General features: G+C 41.8%; 1 protein-coding gene across 6 annotated transcripts in view; it reads right to left on the bottom strand.

Annotated features, from left to right (window-relative positions):
• RGS6 (regulator of G protein signaling 6) overlaps positions 1-19,987 on the bottom strand; it is a 641,289-nt gene extending 621,302 nt beyond the window's left edge. For 3 of the 6 annotated variants that reach the window (XM_054529659.2, XM_009249239.4, XM_054529658.2), the window contains exon 1: positions 19,058-19,563. The gene's annotated coding sequence lies outside the window, so the exon portion shown is untranslated. 6 annotated transcript variants of the gene reach the window in all.
• Positions 19,988-21,317: the final 1,330 nt, after the last annotated feature.

Genomic DNA, 21,317 nt, shown 5'->3' with positions numbered 1-21,317 from the left:
GTAAAAACATTAATTTACTCCCAATTTAGGCTAGAGATTTAATGCAATCCCAATCAAAATCCCATCAGAAGATGATTTTAAAATTTATACAGTAGTGCAAATGATTAGAAATAATGAAGCTATTCTTTTTAATTATATATTAAGTTCTGGGGTACATGTGCAGGATGTGCAGGTTACATAGGTAAACATGTGCCATGATGGTTTGCTGCACCTATCAAGCCATTGCCTAAGTATTAAGCCCAGCATGTATTAGCTATTTTTCCTGATGCTCTCCCTCTCCCCATCCCCCCATCCCCAACAGGCCTCAGGTGTTTTTCCCCTCCCTCTGTCTACAGGTTCTCATTGTTTGGTTCCCACTTATGAGTGAGAACATGCAGTGTTTGGTTTTCTGCTCCTGCGTTAGTTTGCTGGGGATAATGGATTTCAGCTCCATCCACGACCCTGCAAAGGACATGATCTCGTTCCTTTTTATGGCTGCATAGTAGTCTATGGTGTATATTACCAAATTTTCTTTATCCAGTCTATTATTGATGGGTATTTGGTTTGATTCCATATATTTGCTATCATGAAAAGTGCTGCAATGAACATACACATGCATGTATCTTTATCACAGAATGATTTATATTCCTTTAGGTTGATACCCTGTAATGGGATTGCTGGGTCAAATGGTATTTCTGCCTCTAGGTCTTTGAGGAATCACCACACTGTCTTCCACAATGGTTGACCCAATTTACACTCCCAACAACAATGTAAAAGCATTTTTATCTCTCCGCAGCCTCGCCAGCATGTTGTTTCTTGAATTTTTAATAATCACCATTCTGACTGGTGTGAGATGGTATCTCACTGTGGTTTCGATTTGCATTTCTCTAATGATCAGTGATGTTAATCTTTTTTTTTTTCATGTTTGTTGGCCACATAAATGTCTTCTTTTGAGAAGTGTCTGTTTATGTCCTTTGCCCACTTTTTAATTGGGTTGTTTTTGCTCGTAAATTTGTTTAAGTTCCTTGTAGACTCTGGATATTAGACCTTTGTCAGATGGATAGGTTGCAAAACTTCTCTCCCATTCTGTAGGCTGCCTGTTTGCTCTGATTATAGTTTCTTTTGCTGTGCAGAAGCTCTTTAGTTTAATTATATCCCATTTCTCAATTTTTGCTTTTGTTGCAATTGCTTTTGATGTTTTCATCATGAAATCATTGCCTGTGCCTATGTCCTGAATGGTATTGCCTAGATTTTCTTCTAGGGTTTTTATAGTTTTTGGTTTTACCTTACATCTTTAATCCATCTTGAGTTAATCTTTGGATAAGGTGTAAGGAAGAAGTCCAGTTTCAATTTGCTGCATATAGCTAGCCATGACTCCCAGCACCATTTATTAAATCTGGAATCCTTTCCCCATTGCTTGTTTTTGTTATGTTTGTGGAAAATGAGATGGTTGTAGATGTGCAGTCTTATTTCTGAGATCTCTATTCTGTTCCATTGGTCTATGTGTCTGTTTTTTGTACCAATACCATACTGTTTTGGTGATTGTCACTTTGTAGTATAGTTTGAAGTCAGGTAGTGTGATGCCTCCAGCTTTGTTCTTTAGAAGTTATTCTTAAATAAGAACAAACTAGAGGGTGCACACTACTGAATATCAAGACCTCCTATAAAGCTCACGTAATTAAGACAGTGCGTTATCAATATTATATTAGAGAAATAGAAAAACGGAATGGACTAGAAAACAGAGACAGACCACAAATGTGACTGATAACACAGGTGACATTTCAGAGTAGTAGAAATGGAGAGATTTTTCAATAAGTGGTGCTGGGTTTATTGGATATCCATAAGTAAAACAAAATAAATATGGATGCCTTTCTCACACCACAAACAACAATCAACCACAGGTAGATTTTTACGACCTAAAGATAAAAGGCTAAAAGGCAAAAAAAAAAAAACACAAAAACAGAGCTTCTATAAATTAAAACAGAGTAGCTTCATAACCTTAGGGTAGGCAACAATTTCTTAAGTAGGCACAGGAAACAATAACCATAAAGAAAGAGACTGATAAATTAGATTATATTCAAAGTGAGATCCCCAATTCATCAAAAGAGAGTAAAAGGCAAACCACTAGAGCTGGGAAAAGATATTTTAAATACATATGACAGGCAAAAGTATTTGTATAAAAAATTTGTTTTTAAAAGAAGACTTCTACAACTCAACAAGAAAAAGATTAAAAATCTAATTTAAAAATAGGCAATAAGCTTGAATAGGCACTGCAAAAGACAAATAAAAGTGGCAAAAAAAATTAAAAAGGCACATCATCATCAGTCACCAGAAAAATGCAAACTGAAGCCATAATAAGACACCACTACGTACCCACCAGAATGGCTAAAATTCAAACATTTAACAATCTCAAGTCTTGCCAATGATATAAAGAAACTGAAACACTCATGAACTGATGATAGGAATATAAATTGGTACAGCCACTTAAGAAAACTCTTTGTAGGGATCGAATAAAGCTGAACATATGCACATCCCATGACCCAGCAATCCAGTCTTAGGTGTGTATATCAAACAGAAACACATTCATATGTGTGTCACAAAACACATACAAAAATATTCATAGCAGCACTATTCATAATATGTCTAACCTAGAAATATCCCAAATGTCCCTCAACAGTAGATGAATAGTTTGTGGAATATAACAAAGTAGAATACTATATAGTAATAAAAATAGTCTACTGCTACACATTGCAACATAGATGAATTTCACAAACAATGTTGTGCATAAGGATCTAGAAAGAAAGAGTACAGGCATATATGTATGATTTCATATTTATTTCATTTGTTTCAAAAAAGAGAAAGCTACAGTGTTAGAAATCAGGTTAGTGGTAGCTACTTGAGAGGCTGAAGTGGGAGGACTGCTTGAGCCTAGGAGATCCTGGCCATCCTGGGCAACATAGTGAGACCTCACCTCTTTAAAAAAAAAAAAAAAAAAAAAGAGAGAGAGAGAGAGAAAGGAAATCAGCTTAGTGGTTACCAATGGGAAAAAAAGAAATATGTACTTACTGGGAGGGCCCATGAGGTGGTTTCTGGAAGAATGGTAATATTCTCTTTCTTGATCTCAGAGAGATAACATGGATGTGTTTACTGTTTGAAAATTTATTGAACAATGATTTGAATACTTTTCTGTAAATATGTTATACTTCAGTAGAACTGTATGTTTGAAAAAGAATAGTGCAAATAAATGCAGATCTGGAGGAAGGATGCAGCATATTGGGTTCTCAAGGTGGCATTGCAGCCCTCTCACGTACAGTGATGCAAAAAGTGACATCATGGCAGGGTTATAATTGCATGGATGATGAAGGAGCCAGAGGTTGTGTCTGTTACCACTGTGAACTGTCCTGGCCAGAGTATGCCTCATTATTGGACACACAGATCTTACCATCGTAGACATGTGACTAATCAGGACCAAAGTCCTTCCCTGAGACTGAGATAAGGACTCTGGAAGAAAGAAGATTCCTCCCCCGTGAGGTGACTGTTGAAAAGATGTGAGGGTAGAAATATTAGTGACCATCTTCTTTTTCCTCTCATGCCATAGAAGGAGGAAGTCAAGAAGACAAGGTGCCGAGTAAGAGTGCTGAACATGTCATTTAAGTCCCTGGATCCAGCTAAGCCTGAATTCTCAGATTATGTGGTCAGATAAATTTATTTCTGCTTGAGATACTTGGATTTTGCTTCAGTTCAGTTGGGGTATTGGTATTTTTTTGTTTAGTCTGCATCAGAGAGAAGACTAAATCCCCATCACTATTATATGGCATTCAAGTTCCTCCACACACTGGCCTCAACTTGCACTTGTAGTTTTATCCATCACTGTTCATCTTCATATACCCAACAACATGGTAATCTCAACTACAGAAAACTCCCCCAACCAAGAATTCCCAATAAGCAAAGTTCAACTTATACCTATTTCCAAATACATTTTTGATAGTCAATTGGTCATTTTAAGAATAATTAGAAAATATAAGAATCTCACACCAGTCTAGGCAATGTGATGAAACCCTGTCTCTACAATAAATACAAAATTAGCTCAGAGTGGTGGCACACGCCTGTAGTCCCAACTACTTGGGAGGCTGAGGTGGGAGGATCACTTGAGTCTGGGAGGTCAAGGCTGCAGTGAGCCAAGACCACACCACTGCAATCCAGCCTGGGCAACAGAGTGAGACCGTGTCCCGAAAACAGCAACAAAAAAAAGACTCTTGGGATTAGAAACAGATTTTTTTTTTAAGTGGGGGAGGGGGGTTTTAAGGCAGATGGCAGGCAGAGGAAGTGGTTTTTGCAAAGAAGCTTTTGAAAGCTAAAGGAAACCAAAAAATGAAAACCTGGAATTGGCAGCATATGCTTCGGCATTACACTAAATCCCCTATGCATGGGGGTGAGGTATCTGAGGACTTCCTAATCAGTCATGCCAACTAAGTTAAATAAAGTTTATCTCAAGATGTATCTATCCACTTTACCCTTTAGCCACAGGGAGACCCAGGAGTCAGCATTCAGCCTCTCTGACTGAAAGGCATTGAACATTTGTATAGTGAGCCTGGCATGGAGGAGTGCCCTTGTGCATGAGAACTGTACACTAACTATAATAAAGCAAAACTACCTGTAAGCATTTCACTATAAGGGCGGGTGACAGCCTGCAAAACAGCAAGAAGTAACTGGAAATTCACTGTGGCACACTGCTCTTACCAACATAAGGTGAGTAAAATGTCACTCATAATCTACTTTTGTTTTCTCATTTTAATTTCAGTAAATATGACAAATACTTACTGAACAGTTTTGCTTAAACTTAGATTTCCCCTATCCTTGTTTTCACTAAAGTTTTAAGTTCATCAACACGGACTCCTCCTGCCAGAAAGGTTTTTAAGGACCTCACTCTCTGTATGGGGGGTATTAAATATTCTTTGCACATTCCTTGCATTTGATCACCTGTATACTTTTGTTTACATTGAAATGCCCCAAGTACATTCTTGCCATCTCTGTCCCCTGGCCCCATTTCTGCAGGCCCCAGACCTCTAGGTCCTCCAAGGTCCAATTCATCTACTTAGCCTCTTCAGTGAAATCTCTCAGCAGGAAGTCATCTCTCCCTAACTTTCCATATATAGGCCTTGCTTACCACATTCCGTCTCTCCATTTGTTTTCCTTCTTCAGAATTTTAAGTTTCTTGAACACAGGAGCCATATCCAATTAATCATTATCTGGAAATGGGTCCTTGGTAGGAAGATAGATGCACTGTCTGACATGGACCAGCAGGACAAGGAATGGGGAGCAGCAGCAGAGACCCCAGGCCAGCTGTGACCTGGGGTACGGAACATCCTGCCCCCACAACCCCATTAATAGTTGACTAAACCAGAGATTGTTTCCAGGTATACACACTCTTTCAGTAACCACCTCAAAGCAATCACAATTTCTCAGCCCTATTCTGCAACTGGGAAGAATGCAGATCAAGAGAGTTCAGCTACTTTGTCTCCTGTCACATACCCCTGGCTATTGGCAGAAACCAACAGCCAAGTCCTAAACTACCCGCTATCCTAAAAATGAAAGTGCCTTCCCCTAAATTGAAAAAAAAAAAAAAAAAAAGAGTCTAAAATGTAATCAATACATTTATTCTTTGGGAATGCGTCCTTTCTATTTTGACCAGCTGCTGAATCAGTCTTTGTATTAGGATGTATGGTCAGCAAAAGAATATAATGGCATCTTCCTGCTTGGTTTGGAATCTAAACACTGTAGCACTTCCATAGAAGTTTAAGGAGAAAATATATTGGATATGTTATTTAAAGTAATCTTTTTTTTTCTAGAGAGGTCACACCATAAAATACAGCCAGCTCAAAAGGTGTTTCTCTTGGATTGGGCAGTGTAGATATACATAATATTTTTCTAATTGAAATTGGTTAATAATTTTTAAATGAATTAAAATTTGGCAACAACAGGGCTTTCTGAGCAGCACATACTTCTCGCTTAAACACATTCTCCACCTGTCCCTAATGCAGCCCCAACCCTGAGGTCCAAGGCCAGGTGCCATTCGTCATCACACATGGATGGCTGTTTTGCTTTTAGAGAAAAGGAAATGTTATTTGGTATCCAGGTCTCTCTTGACAATGAGTCAGATGACCCCATATTTCAAGAAAAATAGATATAAATGTATTTCTGGGAGTAAAAACTTTCTATCTGTGTAATGTACAAACAAAATATGCTTTTGATTTGTAAAAATTACAACTTGTTACTATTGTGGAAGAAACCTCACTTGCTTCCCTCATTTCCTTTACCTAACTGGTCTATTGAGTGAGTTTGCAACTCATTTTTAAAATGCATTTTCTTCCTTCCTTCATTTCACAAATAGTTCTTAAACAATTAGTATGAATCAGAATCTGTGACAGATGCTGAATCTACAACAGGAAATAAAAGAGTCCCTGCTTTTATGGAATGTATATTCTAGCAGAGGGAGACAGACAATATATAAGTACATATAATGCAATGTCATGGTGATAAAGCTGTGATCAAAATTAGGGCAAGTAAGACAATGAAGAACAATGAGAAGGGGCAGGAGTTATTATTTTAGCTAGAGTGGTCTGAGATGGCTTTAACTATGAGGAGTTTATATTAGCCCTTACTCTGAAATCAAACAATTGTTTTAATAACCAATTACAGTGATGGACCACATATATGAAGGGGGTCCCATGAGATTATAACACCATATTGTCACTGTATCTTTTCCATGTTTAGATATATTTAAGTACAAAATACCACTGCGCTACAATTGCCTACAGTATTCAGTACAGTAACATGCTGCACAGTTTGTAGCCCAGGAGCACTATACCATACGGCCTAGGTGTACAGTAGGCTATATCATCTAGGTTGTGTAAGTACACTCTAGGGTGTTCACACAACAACAAAATCACCTAATGACACATTTCTCCAAATGTATCCTGGTCATTAAGTGACACATGACTGTATTATTAACATCTTTCATCTGAAAACTTTGCCATTATCCCTTTTTGCACCTTTAAAATTTATTCCTATTTCCCAAAGCCTGTCTCTTCCAGATCTGATGATAAAACGCTCTGTCTCTGAACTAAACTATAATGTATTTACTGTCTTCATCATCTATTTGCTACCAAATCTGACTTACAAAATCCCCTGCATTTTTTCCTAAACTATCATTTAACATCTTTTATTGCTAATTTTCTATTTACTCCTATCATCTCTCCAATACAACTGAAATGATCTCAAGGGTAGGGTCTCTGTTTATTCCCCACCTTGTGCTATATAAAACAGCACAAGGACTTTGGGGTCAGAAAAGATCTGAGTTTAAATCTTGGTTCCTCAATGACTATCTGACTTAGGGCAAATGACTGAACCTCATTTCCACTCAGTTTCCTCACCTATAAAATGGGCATAATAGCACCTAACATCTCTTAAAGGACTTTGATTTGCAAAAAGCTTAACAAATGCTGATTGTTATTTTGTAAGATCAGCCCACAATCATATGACGGACCCATAGTTTTGTAGGCTGAGCAAGTTTTTGTTTAGGCAACCAATTTTTATCAAGCATTTACTATGTGTATTGGTCTTGTGCTAGAGGTGGAGATAAAATCACAAACATAAATTATAAAACAAAACAAAAAAGCCAAACAGACCAAAGCCCAATGGAATAGACAAACAATAATGTAAAACTAGAAACTAGGATGACAGTCTCACTATATCATGGATATGAAGTGGATCTTGCCAGGCAAAATCAAGCAAGCAATAAGAATGAGGGCTATAACCACGTGCACCTTGCATCCACACTCATACCAATCCATGCACCCACACTAGTCCATGAATTCCTACCAATACTAGCCCATCCTTCCTCCTCCACCCACAGCTGTCACTCTGCAACTCAATAACTCAGCAAACATTTACCAAATTCCTACTATGTGCCAAGCACTGTAAGAAATCCCAAGGATGCGGAGAAAAAATAAAACATGGGCTTGCTCTGTGTGTCTGGCATAAGCCCTATCAATGCAGCAGCAGTCTCCTTTTTCACTTCTCTTCCTGCTGGTGATTAATGGCCTTTCGCCTCCAGGAAACAGAGGCATCTTTGGCTACCACAAAGATCTTGCCCACGCTGCCTTCTCCCACTTAGATGTGTGGGCCACTTGCTTTCTACAAGCCTCCTCAAATCCCAATGTGAGAACTATGGAGCAGGATTCTCAGAGACTTGGAGCCCCTCAAATGCTTGACTAACACAGCAAGGCCCCAGGAACAGAAAATAAAGAGGAACCATTATCCTGAAATACTTATTTCTCAACAGACTCACTCTAAAAATTATTAGAAAACAGGAACTGTGCTGTGAGAGTCCCATCTTCTTAAGTGTCTGTGCTTTCTATGCCCCATACTTCATACAGGGTCCTGCATTCTCATGGTCACACATACTCAAAGAGTATTTTTTAAATTATTCTTTCACAGATGAGAAAACTAAGGTTCAGAAACACAATTAACAGGATTTTAAAATGCCTGTTGTGCTCCTTTAAGAACAAATAATAGCAGTTCTCTGTCTGAGCTCCAGACTAGCCAGGTCTTCATGAGAGCAACACAGGTGCCTGGGGTATTTCCAAGGGACTGCCACCACCAGCTCTCATTCATGCAGGGGACCTCACCTCAGCTGGCTTTGTAGAATGCATGCTTCCATGTGTGCAAGAAAATAGGTTCTTGGGTCAAGCAGATACTAGTGAATGAGTGAACTCTACCATGGACAGATTTAAAGGTGGCTTTCTCTTTGATAGTTTAACCAAATTACTGTGAAATGCCAAGACAGTTAGCCTCTAAGACAATTCATTTGCATAGCCTGAGCTATTAATGAATGAGGTTCTATTTTGTTCATATCCAAATATTTACACTTTTTTTGAAGTTACCACACATAAAAATGGTGGTTCTTGGTACCACCCTATGTTACTAACACCATGTAAAAGGAAAAGATATATTTTCTATATAAAAGGTAGCCACATAAGGATAATCAAAAGTTCTAACTGGGGTACTTCAGCCAGGTAGAATCTCCTAGCTATCAAATATACATATTCAATATCACCAGAGGGAAGTGGTAAAGAACAACACCCTTTGGTATCAGGAGGCCTGGATCTTACTTCTGATGCTGCTACTTCACTTTGCGGATTTATGCAGGTTAATTTCTTTCTCTAAAGTTTTACATTTCTTCATTCATAAAATTGGGACCTATCTTATAGAATGGTGGTAGAGTTCTAATAAGCTTTTTTCTTGGTGCGGAGGATGAGGAGAGGGGAGCAGGGAGATTGCTTGCTTTATCTGCTGCCTTGGTAATTGGGGTAATTAATAGTGAAACTTCCATTTTTTGAAATATGTGTATGTGGTAGAAAATAAATTGCCTCTTCCAGACCTGAGAGAGATAACGGTGAAGTATTTGGTAGGCTTTGTGGTTTGTAACATCTCAAGCAGGTATTCCTAGCTGTTATTTAATGTAATTCATTAGGTTTAATGTTCAATTTAATTGCCCACTTATAAGGATTTTTGCTTTCTTTGCAGTTTGAAGTAGTGTGGTCCATAAATGATTATAACTCTTATTACAGGCTTAATGTTTCCAAATTCTGGATGATCATTCTTTTGTCTTGACTACTCCAGAAAGATATTCCTCCATAAGAGAAAACTAACATTGATTCAACCAATGCTTACTGAACACCTATTGGCAGGTATATTTTGGGGCACTGGATGGATGGATGCAAAGAAAAGTCAAACAGGCTTTTTGGCCTGTAAGGAGCTTACTGTGAAAGCCTGTGAAAAGTCAAACAGGCATTTTGGCCTGTAAGGAGCTTACTGTGATGGTTAATACTGAGTGTCAACTTGATTGCACTGAGGGATACAGAGTATTGATCCTGGGTGTGTCTGTGTGGGTGTTGCCCAAAAGAGATTAAATATGTGAGTCAGTGGGCTGGGGAAGGCAGATCCACCCTTAATCTGGTGGGCACAATCTAATCAGCTTCCAGCGAATATAAAGCAGGCAGAAAAACATGAAAAGGAGAGACGAGCCTAGCCTCCCAGCCTACATCTTTCTCCCATGCTAGATACTTCCTGCCCTCAAACATCTGAGCCCAAGTTCTTCAGTTTTGGGACTTGGACTGGCTCTCCTTGCTCCTCAGCTTACAGATAGCCTATTGTGGGACCTTGTGATTGTGTAAGTTAATACTTAATAAACTCCCTAAGACATATATATCTTATTAGTTATATCCCTCTAAGAGAACCCTGACTAATACAGATTTTGGTACCAGGAGTGGCTCTAGACGAATAGAATATTAAAAATGGAGTTCTTTCGTTGGTTTTGGGGTTTCTGGAGTTGGCTGCTTAAGATGATTAGACTCAAAAATGCTAAGGACTCTACTTCTGATAGTATAGAAAACACTGATAGTCCTTGGCAGAAACTGTTTAGAGAGTTATGCAAAATAAATGCCTTTGACACTCCTGATTCACCGCTCATGAGAGGCAAGGAGTTTAGCAACTCTGTACATAGTACATTTGACCATATGTGGAGAACCAAGGAACACAGTGAAGCTGGTTGGCTGCTCCTAAGTTCAATGGACAAAGTGATGAAAGAAAATGATGAACTCAGGGATTCTGTCTCCCAGCTTCAGAAGCAGATACTGAGCCTCAAATCTGCTAAGATTACACTAAGTGAGAGTCTTATCACCTAGAGAAAGAGCCGAAATTGTGGAAAAATAGACACAAGCTCTTAAAGGCGGCCCACTGTGAGTGAGCTGGAAATGCCTGATCTCCCTTGGCTTAATGTAGAGGAAGGAATCCAAAGGCTTAGGGAGATTGGGGTGGTGGAGTGGATTAGTCCCTTTAGACCTACTCGTCCCAGCTGGGAGGGTCCAGAAGATATACCCTTGACCAATGCCTTGCAAAATAGACTTGAGAGGGCAGCACCTGCATCTTTGAAGAGCCCTGTAATTGCCATTCTCTGTATGTCAGATCTAATGATGGGAACCACCGTCACTCAACTACAAAATGGGAATAATTGGATCCAGAGGTGGCAGGGGCCAGGTGGCAGGGGACAAGTGGCAGCACTCAACCGTCAAAGGCAAGGTGAGCATAGCTACCATAATGGACAGCGGAGGCAAAGTGGCAATCAGAATAGTCTGACTCATGTAGAGCTCTGGCATTGGCTAATTAATCATGGTGTTACTAAAAGTGAAATTGATAGGAAGCCTACTGCATTCCTACTTCAATTACAGAAACAGAAAACTTCTAGGTTGAATGGACAAAAGACTAATTCGAATTATAAAAACAGAGAATCACAGCTCCTCAATCAATTTCCAGACTTGAGCCAGTTTACAGACCCAGAACCCTTTGGACAAAGGGGAGGCTGGGTCCCCTTAAGGAAGGACCCCATTACATGACCGAAAATTTATGCAGTAGATCTTTCTCTCATCCTTCCCCAAGGAGACCTCTGGCCTTTTACCAGGGTAACTGCATTGGGGAAAAGAAAATGATCAGACATTTCAGGGACTAATGGACACTGGCTCTGAGCTGATATTGATTCCAGGGAACCCAAAACATCATTGTGGTCCTCCAGTTAAGTAGGGGCTTATGGAAGTCAAATAATTAATGGAGTTTTAGCTCAGGTCCAGCTTACAATGTGTCCAGTGGGTCCCTGGACTTAACCTGTGGTCATTTCCCCAGTGCCAGAATGCATAATTGGCACAGACATACTTAGCAGCTGGCAGAACCCCCACATTGGCTGACTAGTAGGGTGACGGCTATTATGGGGGAAAAGCCCAAGTGGAAGCCATTAGAGATGACTCTACCTAGAAAAATAGTAAATCAAAAACAGTATCATGTACCTGGAGGGACTGCGGAGATTAGTGCCACCAACAGGGACTTGAAAGACGCAGGGGTGGTGATTCCCACCACATTCCCATTTAACGCTCCCATTTGGCCTGTGCAGAAGACAGATGCATCTTGGAGAATCATAGTGGATTATCATAAGCTTAACCAAGTGATGACTCCAATTGCAGCTGCTGTACCAGATGTGGTTTCATTGCTTGAGCAAATTAACACATCTCCTGGTACTTGGTATGCAGCCATTGACTTGGCAAATGCCTTTTTCTCCATTCCTGTCTATAAGGCCCACTAGAAGCAATTTGCCCACTAGAAGCAAATTGCCAGCAATATACCTTTACTGTCCTACCTCAGGGGCATATCAACTCTCTGGCTTTGTGTCATAATCTCATTCAGAAAGACCTTGATCGCTTTTTGCCTCCACAAGATATCACTCTGGTCCATTACATTGACGTTATGCGATTGGATCCAGAGAAGAAGAAGTGGCAAACACACTGGACTTATTGGTGAGACATTTGCAAGCCAGAGGATAAGAAATAAATCCAACTAAAATTCAGGGACCTTCTACCCCAGTAAAATTTCTAGGGGTCCAGTGGTGTGGGCCTGTTGAGATATTCCTTCTAAGGTGAAGGATAAGTTGCTGCATTTGGCCTCTCCTACAACCAAGAAAGAGGCACAACGCTTAATGGGCCTATTCGGATTTTGGAGGCAACACATTCCTCATTTGGGTGTGTTACTCCGGCCCATTTATTGAGTGACCTGAAAGGCTGCCAGTTTTGAGTAGGGTCCAGAACAGAAGAAGGTTCTGCAACAGGTCCAGGCTGCTGTGCAAGCTGCTCTGCCACTTGGGACATACGATCCAGCAGATCCAATGGTGCTTGAGTTGTCGGTGGCAGATAGGGATGCTGTCTGGAGCCTTTGGCAGGCCCCCATAGGTGAATCACAGTGGAGTCCTCTAGGACTTTGCAGCAAGGCCCTGCCATCTTCTGCAGATAACTACTGTCCTTTTGAGAGACAGCTCTTGGCCTATTACTGGGCTTTGATGGAAACTGAACGTTTGACTGTGGGTCATCAAGTCACCACGCAACCTGAACTTTCTATCATGAACTAGGTGCTTTCTGACCCATCTAGCCATAAAGTGGGTTGTGCTCAGCAGCATCCCATCATCAAATGGAAGTGGTATATACGTGATCTGGCTCAGGCAAGTCCTGAAGACACAAGTAAGTTACATGAGGAAGTGGCTCAAATGCCCATGGTCTCCACTGCTGCCACCCTGCCTTCTTTCCCCCAGCCTGCACCCATGGCCTAATGGGGAGTTCCCTATGATCAGTTGACAGAGAAACAGAAGACTAGGGCCTGTTCACAGATGGTTCTGCAAGATATGCAGGCACCACCCAAAAGCGGACAGCTGCAGCACTACAGCCCCTTTCTAGGACATCCCTGAAGGACAGAGGTGAAGGGAAATCTTCCCAGTGGGCAGAACTTCAAGCAGTGCACCTGGTTGGGCATTTTGCATGGAAGGAGAAATGGCCCAATACGCGATTATACACCAATTCATGGGCTGTAGCCAATGGCTTGGCTGGATGGTCAAGGACTTGGAAGAAGCATGATTGGAAAACTGGTGACAAAGAAATTTGGGGAAAAGGTATGTGGATGGACCTTTCTGAGTGGTCAAAAACTGTGAACCTATTTGTATCCCATGTAAGTGCTCACCAACAGGTGACCTCAGCAGAGGAGGAGTTTAATAATCAGGTGAATAGGATGACCTGTTCTGTGGACACCACTCAGCCTCTTTCCCCAGCCACCCTGTCACCACCCAATGGGCCCATGAACAAAGTGGCCATGGTGGCAGGGATGGAGGTTATGCATGGGCTCAGCAACACGGACTTCCACTCACCAAGGCTGACCTGGCTATGATCACTGCTGTGTGCCCAAATTGCCAGCAGCAGAGACCAACACTGACCCCTCGATATGGCACCATCCCTCAGGGTGATCAGCCAGCTACCTGGTGGCAGGTTGATTATATTGGACCTCTTCTATCATGGAAAGGGCAGAGGTTTGTCCTCACTGGAACAGACATTTACTCCGGATATGTGTTTGCCTATCCTGCACACAATGCTTCTGCCAAGACTACCATCTGTGGACTCACGGAATGCCTTATCCACCATCGTGGTATTCCATGCAGCATTGTCTCTGACCAAGGCACTCACTTTATGGCCAAAGAAGTGTGGCAGTGGGCTCATGCTCATGGAATTCATTGGTCTTACCATGCTACCCATCATCCTGAAGCAGTTATATTGATAGAATGGTGGAATGGCCTTTTGAAGTCACAATTACAATGCCAACTAGGTGACAATACTTTGCAGGGCAGGGGCAGAGTTCTCCAGAGGGCCGTATATGCTCTGAATCAGCATCCAATATATGGTACTGTTTCTCCTATAGCCAGGATTCACAGGTCCAGGAATCAAGGGGCAGAAGTGGAAGTGGCACCACTCACCATCACCCCTACTGATCCACTGGCAAAATTTTTGCTTCCTGTTCCCATGACATTACCTTCTGCTGGCCTAGAGGTCTTAGTTCCAGAGGGAGGAACACTGCCACCAGGAAACACAACGATTCCATTAAACTGGAAGTTAAGATTGCCACCTGGACAGTTTGGGATCCTCCTACCTTTAAGTCAACAGGCTAAGAAGAAAATTACTGTGTTGGCTGGCATGATTGACCCGGACTATCAAGAGGAGATCAGTCTACTACTCCACAGCAGAGGTAAGGAAGACTACATATGGAACACAGGAAATCCATTAGGGCATCTCTCAGTATTACCATGCCCTGTGATTAAGGTCAACAGGAAACTACAACAGCCCAATCCAGGCGGGACTACAAATGGTCCAGACCTTTCAGGAATAAGGTTTGGGTCACTCCACCAGGGAAAAGGACCTGCTGAGGTGCTTGCTGTAGGCAAAAGGAATACTGAATGGGTAGAAGAAGGTAGTCATCAATACCAGCTACGACCATGTGACCAGCTGCAGAAACAGACTGTAATTGTCAAGAGTATTTCCTCCTTCTTTTGTTAAAAACACGTTTGTGTATGTATACACTCATACCAAGAAAATATCTTCATTTCCTTTTCCTTTATCATGTGACATAAGATTTACTGACTTCACATCAGCATGTAAGTATTGTTAACTTTATGTAATAGTATTTGCATTGGGGATTGGTGCATTTCTGGTTGTACGAAGGATAGTTGTATTATGTTATGCACAATTTTGACCTCATCATTGTCTGTATTTGAAGATTATGTATGATCTCAGGAGATGTGTATGGGTTCAAGTTGACAAGGGGTGGGCTTTTGATGGTTAATACTGAGTGTCACCTTGATTACATTGAGGGATACAGAGTATTGATCCTGGGTGTGTCTGTGTGGGTGTTGCCCAAAAGAGATTAAACATTTGTGTCAGTGGGCTGTGGAAGGCAGATCCACCCTTAATCTGGTGGGCACAACCTAATCAGCTTCCAGGGAATATAAAGGAGGCAGAAAAACGTGCAAAGGAGAGATGAGCCTAGCCACCCAGCCTACATCTTTCTCCCATACTGGATGCTTCCTGCCCTCAAACATCTGACTCCAATTTCTTTAGTTTTGAGACTCAGACTGGCTCTCCTTGCTCCTCAGCTTACAGACAGCCTATTGTGGGACCTTGGGACCATGTAAGTTAATACTTAATAAACTCCCCTTTATAGATATATGATATATATACACATATATACATATATATGTATATATGTATAGCATACATATAACATAGATGTATATATGATATATATGTACATATATAGCATATACGTATATGCTATATATGTACATATATAGCATATACGTATATATGATATATATGTACATATATAGCATATACGTATATATGATATATATGTACATATATAGCATATACGTATATATGATATATATGTACATATATAGCATATACGTATATATGATATATACATATATATGATATATATGTACATATATAGCATATACGTATATATGCTATATATGTACATATATATAGCATATACGTATATATGATATATATGTACATATATATATCCTATTAGTTCTGTCCCTCTAAGAGAACCCTAGTACACTTACCCTCTAGTTTTCACTGTCACCAAACCAGCAGAGTCAGCATCATCCAGGGACTTGTTAGATACGTACATTCTCGGGCCCCATCTCAGACAGAATCAATCAGACTCTGGGGATGACCCCCAGGTGTTTCTGTGTTTGAATAAGCCCTCTTCAAAGATCATTCTCATGTCAAAGCAACAAATACGTCATTAGCTTAATTAGTTAAATCTAAAAGTACCTTTTGCCCTTTAGGGAAACAGAGGCCCAGAGGCCACAGGAGAAGTTGGTGGAGTAACTGCAACCAGAACTCAGGTCTCCCACCCACAATGGCCAATGACCTTTCTACTTCTTTTCTGATGCTTTAATCCCTAAATCCAAAAGGAAGCCCCAAGCATTACCAGCCCAAATTGCAAACACTGGTTTTCAAAGAGCAGAAAAAGAAAGAACCTACTCTCTTTGAAAATAAGGACCACCAGTAAAAACTAATATCTGATCAAAATCATTCTGTAAACAAGCAGTAATTTCCCAAGCCTTTAACACATTTCCAAGTTATATTTCCAAGCTATATTTTATATTTATAAAAATTTGTGGGGGAGGGGGACTGGGTAGAAATAATTGACTAGAATAATATTTGGAAGAATATACAGTTAAAGATATGTTAATAGTGGCTCCCTCTCCATAGCAGATTATGGATAACCTTTATTTTTTTCTTTGTATTTTCCTGAACTGTTTCAATAGCTAAATATTACTTTTGGAATCAGGGGAAAGGTTAAAATTGTTTTTTGAAATATTATATCCATATCACTCAACACGAAAGTTTATTTTGTAATTCTATTTCTTTCCTTACAGCAGGGTAGTGTGTGTATAGTAATTATTTATATCATGCCATATGTTACAAAGAAGATGAAATTTGGTAAATATATTCCTTCCAGCTGGAAACTGAAAATGAAGAGGTTAAATGCATTCCTAGGTTCAGAGCAATATGAATTAAGACAAGCTAACTGGAAGCTAAAGGAAAAATTAATCCCAGTATTGAGATCTCTGGGAGCATCCTTTTGAAAAATGTTTATGTGACACACAACTCCTTATTCCATCCCCTGATATTTAACCCCTGGCACAAAACAGAATGTTCAGCAATTCCTGGCAAAGTCTTAGGAGTTCAGGGGATAAAATGCATGGGAGAAGATGAGAGACATAAGAAATGGAATGATTCTACTTTCACATAAAATTATGTCCCTGTAGACAATGAGACATCCAAAATTACTGGCAAATTGTCCACAGTAACCCTAAATTTATTTTTCTTTCTCAAGAAACGTCTAGTTACTTCAAAAACATCTATGTTGCAGATCTTATTCTGCAAGTCAAAAATAAATAAATAATTAAAATGGATTCATTTAAATAAACATTTCTGCCACAAAAGCATCATCATAACGTTTCACTTGATAAGATGAATTCATTGCTTCAAAGAAAATCTAGTCTTGTTTTACTGAAACTCTCAGCAATATAAATTCAGTGAATGTTAACTGAAATTCCTTAAAGAAAATCAGAAGTAAAGTTAAGATCTGCCAGAATAAATATATAAAAGGAAACACTGGTGGCCTCTCTCCTTCATCACAATACCTCCCAACAGCTGACATTTATAGAACTTGCAGACTCTTTCAGGAAAGGATGAGTTATTGGGAATAGACTCTCTCTACATATATATAGTTTATGGTGCATGAGATCATATTTACAGGACAATTTAGCTTAACAGTGGTACAGTATCAAAGAACTTAGAACTTATCATCTATAGCATGCAAGATTTGGCTTGCAAAGGTTTCTCTCCCAAGAGTCTCACCAAATGTCCCTCAGCCCTCTACTTTCCTTCACAGAGTAGTCCCACCCATTGAAAAAGTAATAAATTAAGAATAAAGAATATGCATCTTACAGAAAGTTTCCCACCATAGTCCCAGTTCCCACTCTATGTAATTACCTATTTGCCTATGAAAATTGATATGTAAGAGTCGTGTTGTCAACACATTTAACTAAACCTAACAGTTTCCTTTCAGTCTTACACTTTTTGACAGACCATACACACACAAACTTGTAGCTCATTCTCTAACTCCATTTTGATACTTACAAGCCCAGTTCTTCCATCTCTCACCCTCTCTGGAGAGAAAGTCCAGTGGAAGTTTTACCTAATCTTGATTATTTTTGCGTTTTTCTTTGGGGTTGCTAAAGGTATTGATCAGAACTCACCTCCCAAGCATTGATAATTCCAAGCCGACGAGACCCCAAATATCTTCAGTTTGTAACATAGAAATGCCACTGGTCTCAACGAGAGAGAAGGAAAATAACGTTCCTACTCCGTCAAATTAAGAAAAAAAAATGAAATACAGCAGCTTTCATTCTGAACAAAATTAAATTTTCTGGGTCACTTTCCCTGTCTCACTGGGCCACTTTTTTACGCAGCCTGCTGGTGACTGTAAACACGGTCTCTTCACTCCTCACGCAACCAGTTCATTTGTCATCCTCTCCAAGCGAATAGCCACCGCTTCGTTTGCTAGCGCAGTTCCCAAACAACAAACCTCCCCACCCGCCCCTGCCCTCCACACCTCACCGCGGAGACTCGCTTTCTTTTCTTCGAAACCACAAATGGGCGAGCTTGTTCAGAGAAAAAGTTAATGAACGCCTGATTAGAGGCAAAGCTGCCCTACCTGCGATCACAACATCGGAAGACTGGAAGTACCTAAAAGCGCCATCCTCTGCGCTCTCGTCCCCGTCGGTGTGCGCTTCACACCCAGAAACCCAGGAACATGATTTATATGCAGACCTGCACCCATCCCACACAAGTCCACACGCCAGCTTGCCTAACCACTTATGTAAGCTCGTGCTTCCACAGTCCCAAACTGCAGACACACACACACGGGCACCTGTCACGCATCTGAAATGGACAAGCACCCACACCCAGGAGATGAAATCAACACATATTAATGGGGTGGGAAGGGAGGATACTGTTTTAAACCATGTTTTTCCCCCATTTGTTTCTTGCCCATTTTTTGTCACAACTACAATTACCTTAGCAACCAAAGAATTGCCTTGACTCTCCCTCTGGCTCCGGAATTTCTCCTAAAGCCAACCTTGCGCCAGGTTCATGATAAAGCTGGAGAAGCCCAGGAAACCGGGGACCGGCAGCCTCTTGGGGGCGAAGAGCGGCCGTCTCCGCGCCGCTCCCCACAGCCTCGCCTCCTCTTCCGAGTTTCCGTGGTGGCGAGCGTAGGGGCTCAGCGAGCGGAGAGCGAAGCCCTGGGCCCGCGAGGAGGCGCGGCGGGTCGCATGGTGCCAGGACGCGGGGCGCACGGGGTGTCCCCGGCGCGCTCCGGGCTGGCCTGGCTCTCCGCGCTCCCAGGCGTTCGCCGCTTGCCCGCCTCTGCCCGCCCGGGTCGGCAAGGGTGCGCGGAGGTCTGTCCGTTCCCTCGGCGCCTGGCGGCTCCGGCGGCTGTAGGAACGCGGCGCCCAGGCGGAGCTCTCGCCGCCGAGCAGGGCCGAGCGCGAGGAGCTGCCCCAACTCGCGAAGCCGTTCAGCTCCGCGGCCCGCGAGCTGCTGCAGCGGCGCCCGCTGTCGGATGCCGAGCGGAGCTGCAGCCCCGTGCCCGGTGCACCTGGGCGCCGGCACCTGGGCCCCGGCACCTGGGCCCGGACCGCGTCCTGCAGGGAGGGGCGGGCGGGCGGGGACCGGCACCTGAGCGCGTCCCGAGGGCGCCGCCGCACGGCTCACCTGTTCCCAGAGCCGCGGAAGGCGCAGGCCGTAATTTGCCCGAGGAGGAGAAAACCTAGAAATTCCTCATCCTCAAGAAGCCGCCGAGAAAACCGAGAGACTGGCTCGACCGGGCGGAGGCTGCTTTCGTCAATTCCAAACTGGCCCAGTCCGGAAACTTCAGCGGCGTCAAGGTTCTCTTAGGGATTCCCGGCCGGGGGTGAGGTGCCCGGCGGCTTCTGAGTCTCCCTCACTGACGTGTTGCTGGCGCCCTCTAAGTTAAAACGGGACACCACGATCGTCAGCGATATTGTTCCTAACCTCGTCATTTTTATGTATTCAACATGCACACCACACGCTGCATTTGGAGTATTACAGGATGATTCCTATCTGGAACACTACAAAAGAACTTTCGAGAAAATTAACTCTCAGATAATCTTGGGGGAAGCAGAAAAAAGTCGAAGACAGAAAATGAGAAAGTAACTTGAACTGATGCCTTTCTTTAATGTGGGAGTTTTGAAATGCGATGTGTACTTAGATTCAGGAAGCTGCAGGTGGAAATAGGACAAGATCATTAGTGCTGGACGGTAACCATGGGATTTGTGTGCAATATCAATGCTATCAATATCAAGAATAAATTTGAGATTTAGTCCTGAATTGTAGTATGTCACCAGAAAAGGGGAAAAATACTTGAAATAAAATACCTAAATGCCTTTAATGATGGATGACCTGGACTCCTCATTCACATGGGTCCAGAAGTTAAAGAGTGAAGTCTCCTTCCCAAATTCTATCTTTTCCCGCCATTCTACATTGATTAATGGATGTATTCATTCTTTCCTTCAATAGACAAATAGCACCTGCTCTGTGTTAGACCCTCTTCTAACATTAGAAATGGATAATAAAGGAAGCAGTCTCTGCCCTGAAGCCTTCGCGTCGAATGGGATAACACACAAGCAGATGTGTGTTATGGTAGGCTTAGTACACAAGAGGAGCTATAGAAAGGCGGGGGGTGGGGGGAAACCTGCAACCAAGAGAAGCCATACCCAGCCTAGTGAGGAAAATAGAATTGTAACAGATGTCCCAGTTGTTTATTAAAGCTGAAATATAAAATCTTTCCTTCCTCAGGCTCAATACTTGGCTCAAGCCGGTTGTGGAGCTGGCTGTGGCCGTTTGTCACAGTTAAAGAATAGACTGTGCATAGAGCGAAAGGTAGTGACTAGGGAAAGTTCCACTTTGAGGAGCTCTGCTTTTTTTTTTTTTTTTTTTTTTTAGACGTAGTTTCGCTCTTGTTGCCCAGGCTGGAGTGTGGTGGTGCAATCTTGGCTCACTGCAACCTCCGCCTCCCAGGTTCAAGCGAATCTCCTGCCTCAGCCTCCCAAGTAGCTGGGATTACAGGTGCCTGCCAGCTAATTTTTTGTGTGTTTTCAGTAGAGATGGGGTTTCACCATGTTGGCCAAGCTGGTCTCAAATTCCTGACCTCAGGTGATCCACCCGCCTTGGCCACCCAAAGTGCTGGGATTACAGACTTGAGCCACCACACCCAGTGGGAGCTCTGCATTTCTGAGGCTAGCAGCTCCTTGA

The sequence above is a fragment of the Pongo abelii genome, chromosome 15 (genome assembly GCF_028885655.2).
Source record: "Pongo abelii isolate AG06213 chromosome 15, NHGRI_mPonAbe1-v2.0_pri, whole genome shotgun sequence".
NCBI lineage: Eukaryota > Metazoa > Chordata > Mammalia > Primates > Hominidae > Pongo > Pongo abelii.
This window is presented reverse-complemented; position numbering and strand designations above follow the sequence as displayed.